We start from the raw sequence: 18,223 nt of genomic DNA, 5'->3' as shown, positions 1-18,223 counted from the left end.
CTGTCCCTTCTAATCTTTATATAATCAGAAGCAACCTAGATTCCATGTCAGCTTAATGCTCTACAGAATAAAATGTCAATGATAGAAGTATTTTCAACTAAGGCCATAACATGAATTCTTTTTAAAAAAATCAGTTTAGGGCTTCAAAAAAATGAGGGCATGAAATATTTTTAGTTGTCTTTTATTTTGTACTTTAGCCCCAGTTCTTAATTCCACATACTATCTCAGTAACTTTGTTTCTTAGAAACACTAAGGAACAGCAACTCAAAGTCATAAACCAACTTCCTGAAAAGTAATTTTGGAAACAAGATCTTAATACTAATACAAAGATGAAAAATACATACAGTGAATGAGTTTGGTATATTTATTTTTGTCAGTTTTGTGTGTGATGGGAAAAAATTGGGTGTATGAAGTACACAATATGTGTTAAAGACCACTCCTTTCCTGCAGACCCTCAATTTCTGAATCTCGTCTAGTTTCTCTCCAGTATCATGCCTAATTGATCACATGCTGAAGCTTTTCCATGGGGCCTTCTTGCAGTATTTAGAAAGAACATCAGCTACAGAGCTGTATTTGGCTCTATCAAGCAATTTCTTGGTGGAAAATGACCAACGAGTTTAATTTCTCTCAACAGGGAATCATTCAGCCTTACTTCCTAGGGAAGAAAAGCAATGAAAGAAGGGGTTATAAACTGGAGAACACATAAAAATTTTAATTTCAATTTTATTCTACTTTGTAATAATAATCTTTTGCATTTGTATAACATGCTACATACAGCACTTTCATGTTTACTAAGATATATTTTGTGCTTGCTTATACAAGATTCTTTCTTGTTAAAAGTCTGTGTGTTTCTAATACTTACCAAATTATCTTAATTATTTCCATTATCTACTTTTTTGTTGAGAACCTCAGAACACATTTATTGGTCTGTGCCATAAATAAATGTGCTCAGTACTATTAAGAATTCACACATGCACACACATATGCTTAAGAAAGAATATCTGCTCATAATCCAAAATCCAATGACAAGAAGAGGACAAGTGCACAGACACCAATAACAATAGGGAAAATGTGGTAATGTGTGAAAGGATTCATAAAATGAAAATGCCAAAGAAGTTCTGAGTAGAATAGAAATTATCACTAGGATTCTTGAATGCTTATTATACACTAGATACTTTGTACTTTATACACTAGATTGAACATTTACAGAACATTATTCTGTGAGACAACTATTGTTTCCATTTTACAGATGAAAGAAAAAGATTCTCAAAGTTCTTGAATTCCCAATCCCAAATCAAAATAAATAAATGGAAGAAGATCTAGAATAGAAAAGCATGTTGAGAGCCTACGTATTTAGCTACTACGGAAAAGTTTCACATGGAAGTGTCATTTGAATTAAGCCAAGCATTGTAGGAATCAATAGAATTTTGAATAGACAAAGAAAGGGACAGAGGAAACCAACCACTTGAGCACAAGTACAAATCAGACCTCAGGCAGCTGGAATGGGTATCTGGAGGAGTGAGCTCAAGCACAATGGTGAGTTCTCAGCACAAAGCTGAGAATATGAACTCTAACATACAACTGAGAATAATGCCAAGAATGAAGTAAAAATGAAGACTGGGCACTAAGTGCTAAGGATATTAAGGAGGTGGGGGCATGAGCTAGTTTTCAGGGGGAGAAACGAAAGATGAGGATGGATAATACATAATGTCATTACATAAATTTGAAAAATTCCCTTGTCTCTGTTTTTAACCCCATACTGAAAAATACTGTGGTATCTGATTTGCCTTGTATATCAGAGACTGAAAGTAGTCACCAGCATCTTCATCTTCCTTATTATCTTCATCTTGCAGGACAGATGATTTCTTTATCCATTTTCCTAGCAATCAGATAAAGCCAGTGACTAAGTTCTGGCCAATGACACGTGAGTGAAATGATGAGCAGCACTTCCAGGCCTAGTCTAGGAAAGCCCTCTCCACTGGGTCAATGATGGTGTGGTGGATACCATCCACTGACCTATATTACTTGTCATGTGGGAAACACTGCACCCCCCTACCCTTTTTGTGGTAGTAAACCATTGGAATTGTGGGATTATTTGTCTCTGCAGCTATCCCACCCTGATACTCTTTGTTGAATAATTTGGCATGCTAACTTTTATCTCTGACCTGGTCCCTAATTCTCTCCTGCTTGCTATTCCTGAGACTGAACAGTGCTGGAGAAATTATGCAACCCTATTTGATAATGCCTTGACTGGGCTCCCAGTGTTTCTGTGCAATCCTGCTGTGTGCTTCTGGTCATGAACTGTTCTGATTCCTTTCATGGCCTATTTTGAAGATTCACGTCCCTCCTTAAGATCCTTTCTGCTCTCACTTGCAGCAGATGAATTAGCTTTCTCTTTAGTTAAGTGCTTATTCAAGAATTGTGTCCATGTTTTTGTTGTCCTTTTCTTATTAATTTAAGTAGTTCTTTATGTAATATAGATAGAAGACCATTATGCGTAAAAGATAAAAAATGGCTAAAATTAAAAAGACTGACTATGCCAAAAGTTGGCAATGATGTGGAGAAACCGGAACTCTTGTACACTCTTGATGGAAATGTAAAATGGTACAATCACTTTGTAAAACTTTGGGCAGTTTTTTAAAAAGTTCAGTACTCATGTATTCTATAATCTAGACATTCCACTCCAAAGTAGTTACCCAAGGGTCAGAGAGATTAGCCAGTAGTAGTATGGCTGAGAAGAGGCTTTATACAGAAGATTTCCTGTGGTTTTGCGGCAGGGAGTGAGATGTAAATATTTTTCTCTATTTTCCTTATGAAATCTTCGCTAAGGTTAATGTCAGTGACTAGTAAGCTGTTTTTCATGAAAAGACTACTGATAATTGGGCTATATTAGCAACATCTATTGATTACTTACCTTGGTCCAAGTACTATGCTGTCCACATTCAAATATATTCTTTTTCAAATCTTATAATTACCTTGAATAATAATTATTATTCCTCTTTTATAAATGAGAAACAATGTACCTGTACTAAAACTAAAATAAAACAAATAACAACTAAAAAGTTGCTAAGAATAACATACTGGGTGATCCTAACACCCTCTACCCTCCAATTAAAGATAAAGCCGCTTATTGTTATCTTTACTTAGAACTTGACCTTAATTTTTATCTCAGTTTTTGACCTGTCAATCTCAGGTTAGTATGAGTGGGAACTTACTTTGGGCTAGGTTTGAGGCAAAAAAAAAAAAAAAGCTTAGGAGTGGGCTGGAAAATAAGACATAGTACCTACATTCAATACTTTAGAGGGGATGGAGAGTAAAAAGATATTGCCTGGACATCTATAGTGAAGGTCAAGGTCCAAAGAAACACAAAGGAAGAGTATTGATGGTGTGAAAAAAGGAGCCTTCCCAGAGGAAGTGACACTTCACCTGGGTCTTAAAAGATATGCAGGTATAGGAGAAAAAGTAAGGGGAAATGGCCCTGAGCCATTTCTGGCAGAGGGGCTAGATGGTACAAAGGTAAGAAATTAGAAATCACAAAGTCATCAGAGAATAGTGGGTAGTTCAGAATGGCTGGAGCTTGGAACAGAGATTTCAGTACGTGGTGCATGGCAATAAATATGGGCAATGGTACAAAGGACACCAACTCCTAGGAAACTACTCTTGTGTTTAGCAGCCAACTGGACCTAAACCAGACTCAGTCCCCCACGCTCTATCTACAGGAATTTTATAACCGTTTTTCCTTCTTAGACATACAACATGGAGCTCAGTACTCTGATTTTCATTTATTTTTATATATACTCAGTTTAAATCAGAGAAAAAAGAACAGATTATTTCATGGCATAGAGCTTCTTATGTAGACAACTATTGATAAGATACCCTGATTTTGCCCTCAATTTTGTAGGTTCTTTAATGTGATTTGATCACCTTCTCCATGGATGAGAAGGCCCAAGACCTCCTAGTAGACTGCCTCACATTAACAAAACTTATAACCAAACTGGCAAATTAAATGTCCATTTATTCACTGATAACACAGGAATGCCTCTCCACTGGCCAGAATATTTGATCTGGGCATTCTTGGTAAGGGGAATGGCATTTAGTGAAGAACTACTCCATACAGCTGTGAACACTTATTTGTATTATTTCAACTAGTTGTCATCACAATTTTGTAATGTAGTTCTTACTTTATACCAATTTTATTGATGAGAAATTCAAATGAGAAACATTAAATGATCTTCCTTTTTCTCATAGCTATTAAGTCTTGAAGCTAAGATCCAAATCTAAGATTCTTTGATTTCTATCCCATACAATGGATAGAGTGTACCCACACTGGCTGGAGGAAAATGATGATGACCTAATTATTTTAATTATAATTTATTGGATGCTTACTTTCAGCGAGGTGCTTTTACATACATTATCTTATGTAAGCTTCACAACACCTCTATTCGGTGGGAAACTACTTTCATTTTAGAAGTGAGGAGATAGATGTTCAGAAAGATTAAGTAACTTTTCCAACCTTTCAACCTGGTTAAGTGGAGGGGCAAATATTCAAACCAGGTCTTTCTGCACATAAAGTTCTTTCCACTGCTAGTCAAATAAGAATACCTGATGAATGAGAGTCAAGAGTGGAGAGAATTTGTTAGTTGAGAGAATATTCCATCTAGACTGGGATAGAAAATAGAAAATCATTGAAATTGCCCTAGTAGGTACTGATCATGTCTTTATAACTTGATGTAGCAGACCAAACAGTTTATACTATCAGTTTTTACTTTTATTAAGATGTCTTATTAATCACAAAGAGCTCCTGTCACCATCTTTATTCACTGTAGGCGATATACAGTATAATTTTTGTTTATATATCTCTTTTTTCTCAGGAGATATTTTAGGGATGACAAAGAAACATTATCTCCAACCTGAGCAAAAACTTAATTACTTTTTGATAATATCCTAGAGCAATTTTTCTTTACTAATTGGTATTGTATCTTTTTAACATCCTGATCAGTGAAATTATAATCTAGCCTAAAAAATGGATATATGTGTGATAGTTTTACAAACTTAAAACCTTTAAGCAGTCTTGGGACTAGATCAATAAACTTTAACAGACATTCCTTTCTAGCACCTAGTGTAACAATCTTATCAAGACAGTGCTTTTGACATGTATCATATGATCTCACTGATATGAGGAATCCTTACTCTCAGGAAACAAACTGAGGGTTGCTGGAGTGGTGGGGGGTGGGAGGTGTGGGGTGGCTGGGTGACAGACATTTGGGAGGGTATGTGCTATGGTGAGCCCTGTGAATTGTGCAAGACTGTTGAATCACAGACCTGCACCTCTGAAACAAATAATACATTATACATTAAAAAAAAAGAAGATAGTGGGAAGGGAGAAATGAAGGGGGGGTAAATCAGTGGGGGAGAGGAACCATGAGAGACTATGGACTCTGAGAAACAAACTGAGGGTTCTAGAGGGGAGGGGGGTGGGAGGATGGGTTAGCCTGGTGATGGGTATTAAAGAGGATACATACTGCATGGAGCACTGGGTGTTATATGCAAACAATGAGTCATGGAACACTACATCAAAAATGAATGATGTAATGTATGGTGATTAACATAATAAAATAAAATTTAAAAAAAGACTGCTTTTTGTTTTGTGGGGGTGTGTGGCTTTTTTTTTTTTTTTTATAAAGGCTTTTTGCAAAAATAAGATTTGAACTAGCTTTCTTTGAAGTTAGTACCCTTATGGCAAGTTTGAAATAAACGTAGACTTCTGCTCAAAATAAATACATCCGAGAAACTTCCTTCAACATTCTTTTATCTCTTGAATTCAATTCCTTGAGAAAGTTTTTTTTTAAGATTTTATTTATTTATGGGGGGCGGAGCAAGATGGCGGAGGAGTAGGAGACCTAGATTTTGTCTGGTCTCAGGAATTCAGCTGAATAGGGATCAAACCATTCTGAACACCTACGAACTCAACAGAAGATCGAACAGGAGAGTAGCAACAACTCTCTGAACAGAGAAGCGACCACTTAATGGAAGGTAGGACGTGCGGAGAAGTGAATCCGAGGCGATATTCGGGAGGATAGACAGCGGGGGAGGGGCCTCCGTCGGCCGCTTCTGGCAAGTGCTAGAGCCGCGGAGCACAAAATCGGACCTTTTAAAAGTTGGCTCGGCGGAGGGACGTCGCTGCAGTGGCTAAGCGGGGGGTGGAATCCTCCCGGGACAGTGTGGTCTCAGGACCCTTGGGGTCACAGAGAGACCGGGGGTGCCTGAGTGCGGCAGAGCTCCCAGGTGTCGGGGCGGGGAAGCCGGCTGCAGATACGGAGCAGAGTCGCGGGCTCTCAGCTCGGGGTGGCCATAAGCTGTGATCTGCGGCCCAGTCGGGGCACGGCTCCCCCAGCAAGGACCCAACAAGCAGCAGATCCGGGGAGACTCCCCTTCCTTCCCGGGGAGGAGCGGTGCGGGAGCGCACTGCAGGGATCTGCTGGGTTTGGAGACTCCGAGCGGGGTCGGGTGCCAGAGATACAAACGCTCGGTCACAGGCCGGGTGAGCACGGAGTGCGGCCAGAGACCGGGGACACGGGAGTGACTGCTTTTCTCTGGGGGCGCACTGAGGAGTGGGGCCCCGAGTTCTCGGCTCCTCTGGGCGGAGACTGGGAGGCCGCCATTTTCGCCCTGGTCCTCCAAAGCTGTACCGAGAGCTTGCAGGGAACAAAAGCTCCTGAGAGCAAACTGGAGCAGCTTCCTTAGCCCGGACCGACAAGGGCGGGGCAATTCCGCCTCCAGCAAAGACATTTGGAAACCACAGCAACAGGCCCCTCCCCCAGAAGATCAACACAAACAGCCAGCAAGCCAAGACCAAGTTGATCGATCAAGGAGAATAGGAGAACTCCAGCGCTAGGAGAATACTGCACATAGATTCATGGCTTCTTTTTTTTTTTTTTTTTTTTTTTTTTACCATGATTCATTATTTCATCAAAGTTAATTTTTGTTGACTTTTTTTTATTTTTCTTTTTCCCTTTTTCAACCAACATCTTCTAAATCCCTTTTTTAAAAAAAAAAACATTTTTTATTTTTTTTTCATTTTTAGAGTCATATTTTATCCCTTCATAGTAGTTATCCTTGTTTTTGGCATATATATATAAGTTGTTCTCTCTTTAAAATTTTGAGGTACAGTTTCTTCTAACAGATCAAAATATACCCTAAACCACTAGTGTATGGCTTTGTTCTAGTCTCCTGCCTGATCACATTCTCTCCCTTTTTCCTTTTTTTTTTTTTTCCTTAAATCTCCTTTCTTTTTTCAAACAACTTATCTTACCAAGTCCTTTTATAAAATCTTTTATAATTTTCATCTTTATAGTCATCTTCCATCCCTTCATTGTATCAACCCTTATTTTGTACATATATGTCTTTCTTCCTTTAAAATTTTAGGAGGCCCTTTTTTCTAACAGACCAAAATATGCCCAAAATCTAGTGTGTGGCACTGATCTATGCACTAACCTGATCATATTTGATCATATTCTGCCTTTTTTGAATTGTTTTGTTTTTGTTTTTATCTTTTTTATCTTTTTTTTTTTCTTTTTCTCTTTCTTTTTTCTTTCTTTCCCTTTCTTTTCCCCTGGTTTCAGGTCTTTTCTGATTTGTATACAGTATATTTGCTGGGGACGTTGTAAACCTGTTAGCCTTTTGTTCTCTCATTCATCTATTCTCCTCTGGACAAAATGACAAGACGAAAGAAATCACCTCAGCAAAAAGAACAAGAGGTAGTACCGTCAGCCAGGGACCTACTCAATACGGACATTAGTACGATGTCGGACCTAGAGTTCAGAATCATGACTTTAAAGATACTAGCTGGGCTTGAAAAAAGCGTGGAAGTTATTAGAGAAACCCTTTCTGGAGAAATAAAAGAACTAAAATCTAACCAAATCGAAATCAAAAAGGCTATTGATGAGGTGCAATCAAAAATGGGGGCACTAAATGCTAGGATAAATGAGGCAGAAGAGAGAATCAGCGATATAGAAGACCAAATGATAGAAAATAAAGAGGCTGAGAAAAAGAGAGAGAAACAACTACAGGATCACGAGGGCAGAATTCGAGAGATAAGTGATACGATAAGACGAAACAACATTAGAATAATTGGGATCCCAGAAGAAGAAGAGAGAGAGAGAGGGGCAGAAGGTATATTGGAGCAAATTATAGCAGAGAATTTCCCTAATGTGAGGAAGGAAACAGGCATTAAAATCCAGGAGGCACAGAGAACCCCTCTCAAAATCAATAAAAATAGGTCAACACCCCGACATCTAATAGTAAAACTTATGAGTCTCAGAGACAAAGAGAAAATCCTGAAAGCAGCTCGGGAGAAGAGATATGTAACCTACAATGGTAGAAACATTAGATTGGCAACAGACTTATCCACAGAGACCTGGCAGGACAGAAAGGACTGGCAAGATATCTTCAGAGCACTAAACGAGAAAAATATGCAGCCAAGAATACTATATCCAGCTAGGCTATCATTGAAAATAGAAGGAGAGATCAAAAGCTTCCAGAACAAACAAAAACTAAAGGAATTTGCAAACACGAAACCAGCCCTCCAAGAAATATTGAGAGGGGTCCTCTAAGCAAAGAGAGAACCTAAAAGCAGCAAAGAGCAGAAACGAACACAGACAACAGACAGTTAACAGTCACCTTACAGGTAATACAATGGCACTAAATTCATACCTTTCAATAGTTACCCTGAATGTAAATGGGCTAAATGCCCCAATCAAAAGACACAGGCTATCAGATTGGATTAAAAAACAAGACCCATCAATATGCTGTCTGCAAGAGACTCATTTTACACCCAAAGACACCCCCAGATTGAAAGTGAGGGGGTGGAAAACCATTTACCATGCTAATGGACACCAAAAGAAAGCTGGGGTGGCAATCCTTATATCAGACAAACTAGATTTTAAAACAAAGACTGTAATAAGAGATGAGGAAGGACACTATATCCTACTTAAAGGGTCTATCCAACAAGAAGATCTAACAATTGTAAATATCTATGCCCCGAACATGGGAGCAGCCAATTATATAAGGCAATTAATAACAAAAGCAAAGAAACACATTGACAACAATACAATAATAGTGGGGGACTTTAACACCCCCCTGACTGAAATGGACAGATCATCTAAGCAAAAGATCAACAAGGAAATAAAGACTTTAAATGACACACTGGACCAAATGGACTTCACAGACATATTCAGAACATTCCATCCCAAAGCAACGGAATACACATTCTTCTCTAGTGCCCATGGAACATTCTCCAGAATTGATCACATCCTAGGTCACAAATCAGGTCTCAATCGGTACCAAAAGATTGGGATCATTCCCTGCATATTTTCAGACCACAATGCTTTGAAACTAGAACTCAACCACAAGAGGAAAGTTGGAAAGAACTCAAATACATGGAGGCTAAAGAGCATCCTACTAAAGAATGAATGGGTCAACCAAGAAATTAAAGAAGAATTAAAAAAATTCATGGAAACCAATGAAAATGAAAACACAACTGTTCAAAATCTTTGGGATACAGCAAAGGCAGTCCTGAGAGGAAAGTATATAGCAATACAAGCCTTTCTCAAGAAACAAGAAAGGTCTCAAATACACAACCTAACCCTACACCTAAAGGAGCTGGAGAAAGAACAGCAAAGAAAGCCTAAACCCAGCAGGAGAAGAGAAATCATAAAGATCAGAGCAGAAATCAATGAACTAGAAACCAAAAGAACAGTAGAACAGATCAACGAAACTAGGAGCTGGTTCTTTGAAAGAATTAACAAGATTGATAAACCCCTGGCCAGACTGATCAAAAAGAAAAGAGAAATGACCCAAATCAACAAAATCATGAATGAAAGAGGAGAGATCACAAGCAACACCAAAGAAATACAAACAATTATAAGAACATATTATGAGCAACTCTATGCCAGCAAATTAGATAACCTGGAAGAAATGGGTGCATTCCTAGAGATGTATCAACTACCAAAATTGAACCAGGAAGAAATAGAAAACCTGAACAGACCTATAACCACTAAGGAAATTGAAACAGTCATCAAAAATCTCCCAAGAAACAAAAGCCCAGGGCCAGATGGCTTCCCAGGGGAATTCTATCAGACATTTCAAGAAGAATTAATACCTATTCTCCTCAAACTCTTCCAAAAAATAGAAATGGAAGGGAAACTTCCAAACTCATTTTATGAGGCCAGCATTACCTTGATCCCAAAACCAGACAAAGACCCCATCAAAAAAGAGAATTACAGACCAATATCCTTGATGAACATGGATGCAAAAATTCTCACCAAAATACTAGCCAATAGGATCCAACAGTACATTAAAAGGATTATTCACCACGACCAAGTGGGATTTATCCCTGGGCTGCAAGGCTGGTTCAACATCCGCAAATCAATCAACGTGATACAATACATTAACAAAAGAAAGAGCAAGAATCATATGATCCTCTCAATAGATGCAGAAAAAGCATTTGACAAAGTACAACATCCTTTCTTGATCAAAACTCTTCAGAGTATAGGGATAGAGGGTACATACCTCAATATCATAAAAGCCATCTACGAAAAACCTACAGCGAATATCATTCTCAATGGGGAAAGGCTGAGAGCTTTTCCCCTAAGGTCAGGAACGCGGCAGGGATGTCCACTCTCACCACTGCTATTCAACATAGTATTAGAAGTCCTAGCCACAGCAACCAGACAACAAAAAGAAATCAAAGGCATCCAAATCGGCAAAGAGGAAGTCAAACTCTCACTCTTTGCAGATGATATGATACTGTATGTGGAAAACCCAAAAGACTCCACCCCAAAACTGCTAGAACTCATACAGGAATTCAGTAAAGTAGCAGGATATAAAATCAATGCACAGAAATCAGTGGCATTCCTATACACCAACAACAAGACAGAAGAGAGACAAATCAAGGAGTCTATCCCATTTACAATTGCACCCAAAACCATTAGATACCTAGGAATAAATCTAACCAAAGAGGCAAAGGATCTGTACTCAGAAAACTATAAAATACTCAGGAAAGAAATTGAAGAAGACACAAAGAAATGGAAAAACGTTCCATGCTCATGGATTGGGAGAATCAACATTGTGAAGATGTCAATGCTACCTAGAGCAATCTACACATTCAATGCAATCCCCATCAAAATACCATCCACTTTTTTCAAAGAAATGGAACAAATAATCCTAAAATTTGTATGGAACCAGAAGAGACCCCGAATAGCCAGAGGAATACTGAAAAAGAAAAGCAAAGCTGGCGGCATCACAATTCCGGACTTCCAGCTCTATTACAAAGCTGTCATCATCAAGACAGTATGGTACTGGCACAAAAACAGACACATAGATCAATGGAACAGAATTGAGAGCCCAGAAATGGACCCTCAACTCTATGGTCAACTTATTTTTGACAAAGCAGGAAAGAATGTACAATGGCAAAAAGACAGTCTCTTCAACAAATGGTGTTGGGAAAATTGGACAGCCACATGCAGAAGAATGAAACTGGACCATTTCCTTACACCACACACAAAAATAGACTCCAAATGGTTGAAAGACCTAAACGTGAGACAGGAGTCCATCCAAATCCTAAAGGAGAACACAGGTAGCAACCTTTTCGACCTTAGCCGCAGCAACTTCTTCCTAGAAACATCGCCAAAGGCACGGGAAGCCAGGGCAAAAATGAACTATTGGGATTTCATCAAGATAAAAAGCTTCTGCACAGCAAAAGAAACAGTCCACAAAACCAAAAGACAACCGACAGAATGGGAGAAAATATTTGCAAATGACATATCCGATAAAGGGCTAGTATCCAAAATCTATAAAGAACTTATCAAACTCAACACCCAAAGAACAAATAATCCAATCAAGAAATGGGCAGAAGACATGAACAGACATTTCTCCAAAGAAGACATCCAAATGGCCAACAGGCACATGAAAAAGTGCTCAACATCGCTTGGTATCAGGGAAATCCAAATCAAAACCTCAATGAGATACCACCTCACACCCGTCAGAATGGCTAAAATTAACAAGTCAGGGAACGACAGATGTTGGCGGGGATGTGGAGAAAGGGGAACCCTCCTACACTGTTGGTGGGAATGCAAGCTGGTGCAACCCCTCTGGAAAACAGTATGGAGGTTCCTCAAACAGTTGAAATTAGAGCTACCGTTCGATCCAGCAATTGCACTACTGGGTATTTACCACAAAGATACAAATGTAGGGACCCGAAGGGGTACGTGTACCCCAATGTTTATAGCAGCAATGTCCACCATAGCCAAACTGTGGAAAGAGCCAAGATGCCCATCGACAGATGAATGGATAAAGAAGATGTGGTATATATACACAATGGAATATTATGCAGCCATCAAAAGGAATGAGATCTTGCCATTTGCAACGACGTGGATGGAACTGGAGGGTGTTATGCTGAGTGAAATAAGTCAATCAGAGAAAGACATGTATCACATGACCTCACTGATATGAGGAATTCTTAATCTCAGGAAAGAAACTGAGTGTTACTGGAGTAGTTGGGGGTGGGAGGGATGGGGTGGTTGGGTGATAGATATTGGGGAGGGTATGTGCTACGGTGAGTGCTGTGAATTGTGCAAGACTGTTGAATCACAGATCTGTACTTCTGAAACAAATAATGCAACATATTTTAAGAAAAAAGAAAAAGAAGAAGATAACAGGAGAGGAAGAAAAGGGGAGTATGTCAGAGGGGGAGACGAACCATGAGAGATGATGGACTCTGAAAAACAAACTGAGGGTTCTAGAGGGGAGGGGGGTAGGGGGATGGGTTAGCCTGGTGATGGGCATTGAGGAGGGCACGTTCTGCATGGAGCACTGGGTGTTATGAACAAACAATGAATCATGGAACACTGCACCAAAAACTAATGATGTAATATATGGTGATTAACATAACAATAAAAAAATTATAAAAAAAAAAAAAAAAGATTTTATTTATTTATTTGACAGAGAGATATAGATAGCCAGAAAGCACAAGTGAGGGGAATGGCAGAGGGCAAGGGAGAAGCAGGCTCCCCACTGAGCAGGGAGCCCAATGCAGGGCTTGATCCCAGGACCCTGAGATCATGACCTGAGCCAAAGGCAGACACTTAACTGACTGAGCCACCCAGGCACCCTGAAAGTTTTGTTTCTTTCCACTGTAGCTCAGTTATCTGGTGTAAGGTTTGGTACAAGTGAACATGTTTTCTAAATGTTAGCTGAATAAATGAATATTTGAATGAATTCACCAACTATGGACTTGGCTTCATTTTTATAATGCTTTTTTTTTTAGAAAGATATCCCTGATAAAGGAAATTTGTGTAAAGGGACCCACTAAATGGAGGTTGCTCCAGTGGCCCAGATCACACCTCAAATCTAAACCAAAGTTAGCACAAACTTAGGGGAAACATCTCACTGTCTAGGAAACCTAACATATACTAATCACAATCCTCCAACTCAGCTTTAGCAAGCTCACCTTACTATAGAAAACAGTATTCCTAGCCAATCATGCTTTGTGTCTGTACTGCCTCTTCTAACATTCTGTAAAACTTGCTCTTGCCCAAAATCCCACGGGAAGAGTGCCTCACTACTTATGAGGCACTGTACTCCCCCAGTCCATGGATGGTTTTCCCTTACATAAAAGACATCGATCCTCTCCAGGTTTCTCAGGTGTGTCTTGTCCTATCTGACTTAGAGTTTTCTAGGCTCTGGTATTTCCTCACCGGCCTGGGACAATTCCACCCAATTAATTCACATCACATTCAAGGATAGCTTCCAAACCCCCTTCTCTTACGCACAAGGTTTTGTTTTGTTTGTTTTTCTTCTTAAATTTGAAAAGGATGGTGGACATTTATTTAGACAACTTACAGAATATTTAAACAAAAGAGAACAAATAAAACAAAAGAGAAGTAGGTAGAAGGTTAAGAAAAGGTCACTATAGTTAGTAAGAGTCTGACTCACTAAAAAAAAAAAAAAAAGCCATTAACTGACAAAAACAAATCAGAAGAAAAATGAGAACATTTTGGGTGTCTGGCCAAACCAATACCAAAGCTGCACGTGATAAGAATGGGAAATTAGTCAGAAAAGACTACAGGCACACCTCTCAGATACTGCTGGTTCAGTTCCAGACCACCACAATAAATTATCACAATGAAGCAAGTCATGAATTTTTTGTTTGCCTAGTACATATAAAAGTTATGTTTACACTATACTGTAGTTTATTAAGTGTGAAATAGCATTCTATCTTAAAAATGTACATACGTTAATTAAAACATATTTTATTGATAAAAAATGGTAACCATCATCTGAGCTTTCAGTGAGACACTCAACCTTTTTGCTGGTGGAGGATTTTGTCTGGATGTTGATAGCTGCTGACTGACTAGGGTAGTTGCTGAAGGTTGGGGTGGTTGTGGCAATTTCTGAAAATAAGACAATGAAGTTTGCTACATCATTTGACCCTTTCATGAATGATTTCTCTGTAACATGCCATGCTGCTTGATAACATTTTACCCTCAGTAGAACTTCTTTCAAAATTGAGTCCATCTTCTCAAACTCTGCCTCTGCTTTATCAACTGAGTTTATGTATATTCTAAATCCTTTGTTGTCACTTCAACAATCTTCACAGCGTCTTCATCAGGAGTAGATTCCATTTCAAGAAACCACTTTCTTTGCTCATCCATAAGAAGTAACTCCTCATCTGTTCAAGTTTTATCATAAGATTGCAGCAATTCAGTCACATCTTCAGGCTCCACTTCTAATTCTAGTTTTCTTGCTGTTTCCACCACATCTGAAGTGACTTCCTCCACTCAAGTCTTGAACCTCAATTTGTAAAAAAAAAAAAAAGCAGTATCTGTGAAGTGCAATAAAGTGAGGTATGCCAGCATTCGTGAGATGGAGAAATTTGCATGGCTCCTGAAGGGAGGTCTATGTGTAGCTTTGTTCTGGCTGGCTATGTGACTTCTCTGCACTCTCATTTTTTAAAAAATATTTATTTATTTATTTGAAAGAGAGGGGTGGGGAGGGGCAGAGGGAGAGGGAAAGAAAATCTCAGATAGACTCCGTGCTGAGCATGAAGCTCAACACGGGGCTCCATTTCACAACCCTGAAATCACAACCTGAACTGAAACCAAGAGTTAGACACTTAACCGACTGCACCACCCAGGTGCCCCACTACACCCTCACTTTTTAAAGGAGGAGATTGGATTAAATGATACATAAGATCCTTTCCAATTCTAATATTTTATAGAGGCTAGAATTTTCTAGCAGATTAAACAGATTCTTATGGCTTAAGTTGTATATTCATATTTAGTCTCATATAACTTGGTCTTTATATTTTCTTCATTATTTAAGCCATAATTATTTAGTGGTTGCCTGATGTTTGAACAGTGTGTTAGGCAGCGAGCATACAAGATGGGTAAGATAAAATAACTGCCATCTACTGCCTCACAGCTTCATAAATTGCAACAGAGCAACTGGTACAGAGAAGATAGCTGGGGGAGGGAGGCCAGGGTGGAGAGAGACAGTGAAAAGGATAAGAGCAAGAGAAAACATTTTGCAGTTTCTTAAGACACAAGTGAGACCATCACTTTAAAGTAAAACCTGGTTAGGATTTTCATTTTCACTTTGGTTTTATGAAGATGGTTAGTGCCGTATGACTTCAGCCACTTAGAAGGCTAACAAGGGATTCACTGGACTTTCCACACCTTCTATAAGAGAGGACAGTTGATTCTTAGTTGTGTTGATGTGGTCACTACCTAGCCTGGTCTATAGACTTGTTTTCAATGCACAATAGCTGCCTCTAGATCTGGGAGGTTGCTCAGTGGCTCTCCCAGAGCTTGATGCTGACATGAAAATCTGAATTCCAGATGGAAACCCTGAGAACAGAAGAGCCTAGGCCTGGTTGGGAATTTGGCCACCCTCTGAGCCCCTGCAGGTGGACATGAATGTGTGAAGCAAGTAGGCACAAGACAATAGAAAGCAATTTAATTAGCAATTAACTGGAAAGCATATTTCACTAAAAATCTTCAAATTCTTCTTTCTCTCCTTCTCTCCTTTGAACTCAATGCCTGAAAACTGCACAGGCAGTCCCAAGTCTCAGTTGGAGATCTCTGGTGCCCAATACATTTCTCCCCTGCATGATGACTTTTGATCTCAGATGCCTGGTCCAGTGCCTGGTACACTACAGTACTTAACTAAGCAAGCTATTTTTGCTGTTATTGCTTACTTGTTTTTATTGCCTCTTGTTTGAAAAGGTATTTAAACTTGTCAAATGTTAAATATTACTAGGATGACTATTATAAGCAATGCTGGAGATTTAGACGCAAACATATATAAACATTTGTTAAGTTAAAACAGTACATATAGTGGGGTGTCTGGGTGGCTCAGATGGTTAAGTGTCTGCTTTCGGCTCAGGTCATGATCCCAGGGTCCTGGGATCGAGCCCCACATCAGGCTCCCTGCTCAGCAGGGAGTCTGCTTCTTCCCCTCCTCTGCTTCTCCCCTTGCTTATGCTCTCTCTATTTCTGTGTCTCGAATGAATAAATAAAAACAATCTTAAAAAAAAACAAAAACAGTACATATAGAATACAGAAATACACAAAAAATTACAGAGAAAAATGCACATAGATACACAAACTGAGCATGCCTACATCAAGAAACACAACATCACAGAATCATGGAAGCACCAGGCCACCTCATGCTCATTTTTAAGGATGATGCTTAACATCAGTTAATAGTGTCTGCCTCCTAGAATGATCAGTGTAGAATCAAATTATTTTACTTATCTCCTCCATCAGACTATGAAAAACTTTAGTCAAGGATTGGGTTTTTTTTTCTCCTTTGTATCCACATTATCATGGCTTATAGGGTCATCTTAAAGTCCCCAGAGCCCAGACAACTATCTAATGGGAAGCCACAGAAAAATCCCATTTTCAGGTCACATCTCAGTTTCTGATTTTATATATCAGATTTAGCTCTTTAGATGTACTTAGAGCTCTCAGAAAAGAGGCATATTCTAAATACAGTCTCTCTGGTTGAAGAATAAAAACTGGAGTAGAGGGTGGTGATAGCAAAAGGAGTTAATTAGCATTTTGTGTACATTAGATAACACAGCTGCTTCCAGTTCAACGACCAATATCAGACGTTCTCTAGAAATGTGTTTGATGGAAATTCCCACTTACTCTTCCTTAAGTGGGTTGATAAAACTTCGGTAAGCAAATTGCAACACTGGGGGTGGGGGGAGGAGGCAAGTACCAACAAAGAAATGAACCTCAAGTGCTTTCTGGTACACCAGATAGCCGTGGGAAAATCAGAGCAGGATTGGAGGTTTCTGGCAAGCAGCCCCTCTCTTCATTTTCCTGTCCTTCTTTAACTGGATTATAGCACAAATTTTGTTATGTAGCTATTTCCTTTGCAGACCATTGTCTTTAGCTTAGGTTTACCTCTAATCAATTGAAATTATCCTCATGCAGTCCTGTGTTGAAATGTTGCTGAGCACCAACTGAAAAAGATCATACTTTATTACAAGATGGGGATCCATCTTGCAAGCTGTGAAGGAGGAGTGCAATAGTCTGTCTGGAAACATCTGTGGGGGTAACCAGATGTTTTATTTAGAGGAGAAATGCAGGCTGAATGAATAAAAGAAAAAGGCAAAGGAGTGGATGACTCATCTCTGAGCAGATGAAAGCACAAATGTTCATGGATTTTCTTTTTTTTAAAGCACTGTAGTTGGATTAAGTGTCTGAAATCATCCCCCTCATACCCTATATTTTTTGAAACTGTTGAATTAAGTTTCTTGCTTCATGGCTCCTACTCAAGGATGACAGCCTTTGCATAGCAAATTTCTGATGCCTGGATTGGGAGAATCAGAGCAAAGCCATCCCTGTTCATAAGCGGTGGTGGTGTGATTTCAAGGTCACCAGGAAAGCCTTCACTCATGTTTCTCTCTACCTGAAGTTCATAATCCCACCAAAAAGGATTCCTTCTTTCAGCAAAATCAATCAGCATCTGAACTTAGTTTTAAAGTGTAAATCCTAATACAAGGATTAACAAGTAAAATTCTATCTGTATCTCTTAAAAGCAAATTAAGGGTCTGGGAAAAAGAGCAGTGTGTGTGTGTGTGTGTGTGTGTGTGTGTGTGTGTGTGAGAGAAAGAGAGAGAGAGAGAGAGAGAGAGAGAGAGACTTTCTTAAGA

This window comes from Zalophus californianus, chromosome 11, assembly GCF_009762305.2.
Source record: "Zalophus californianus isolate mZalCal1 chromosome 11, mZalCal1.pri.v2, whole genome shotgun sequence".
Lineage (NCBI taxonomy): Eukaryota > Metazoa > Chordata > Mammalia > Carnivora > Otariidae > Zalophus > Zalophus californianus.
Note: the sequence above shows the minus strand (reverse complement) of the source record.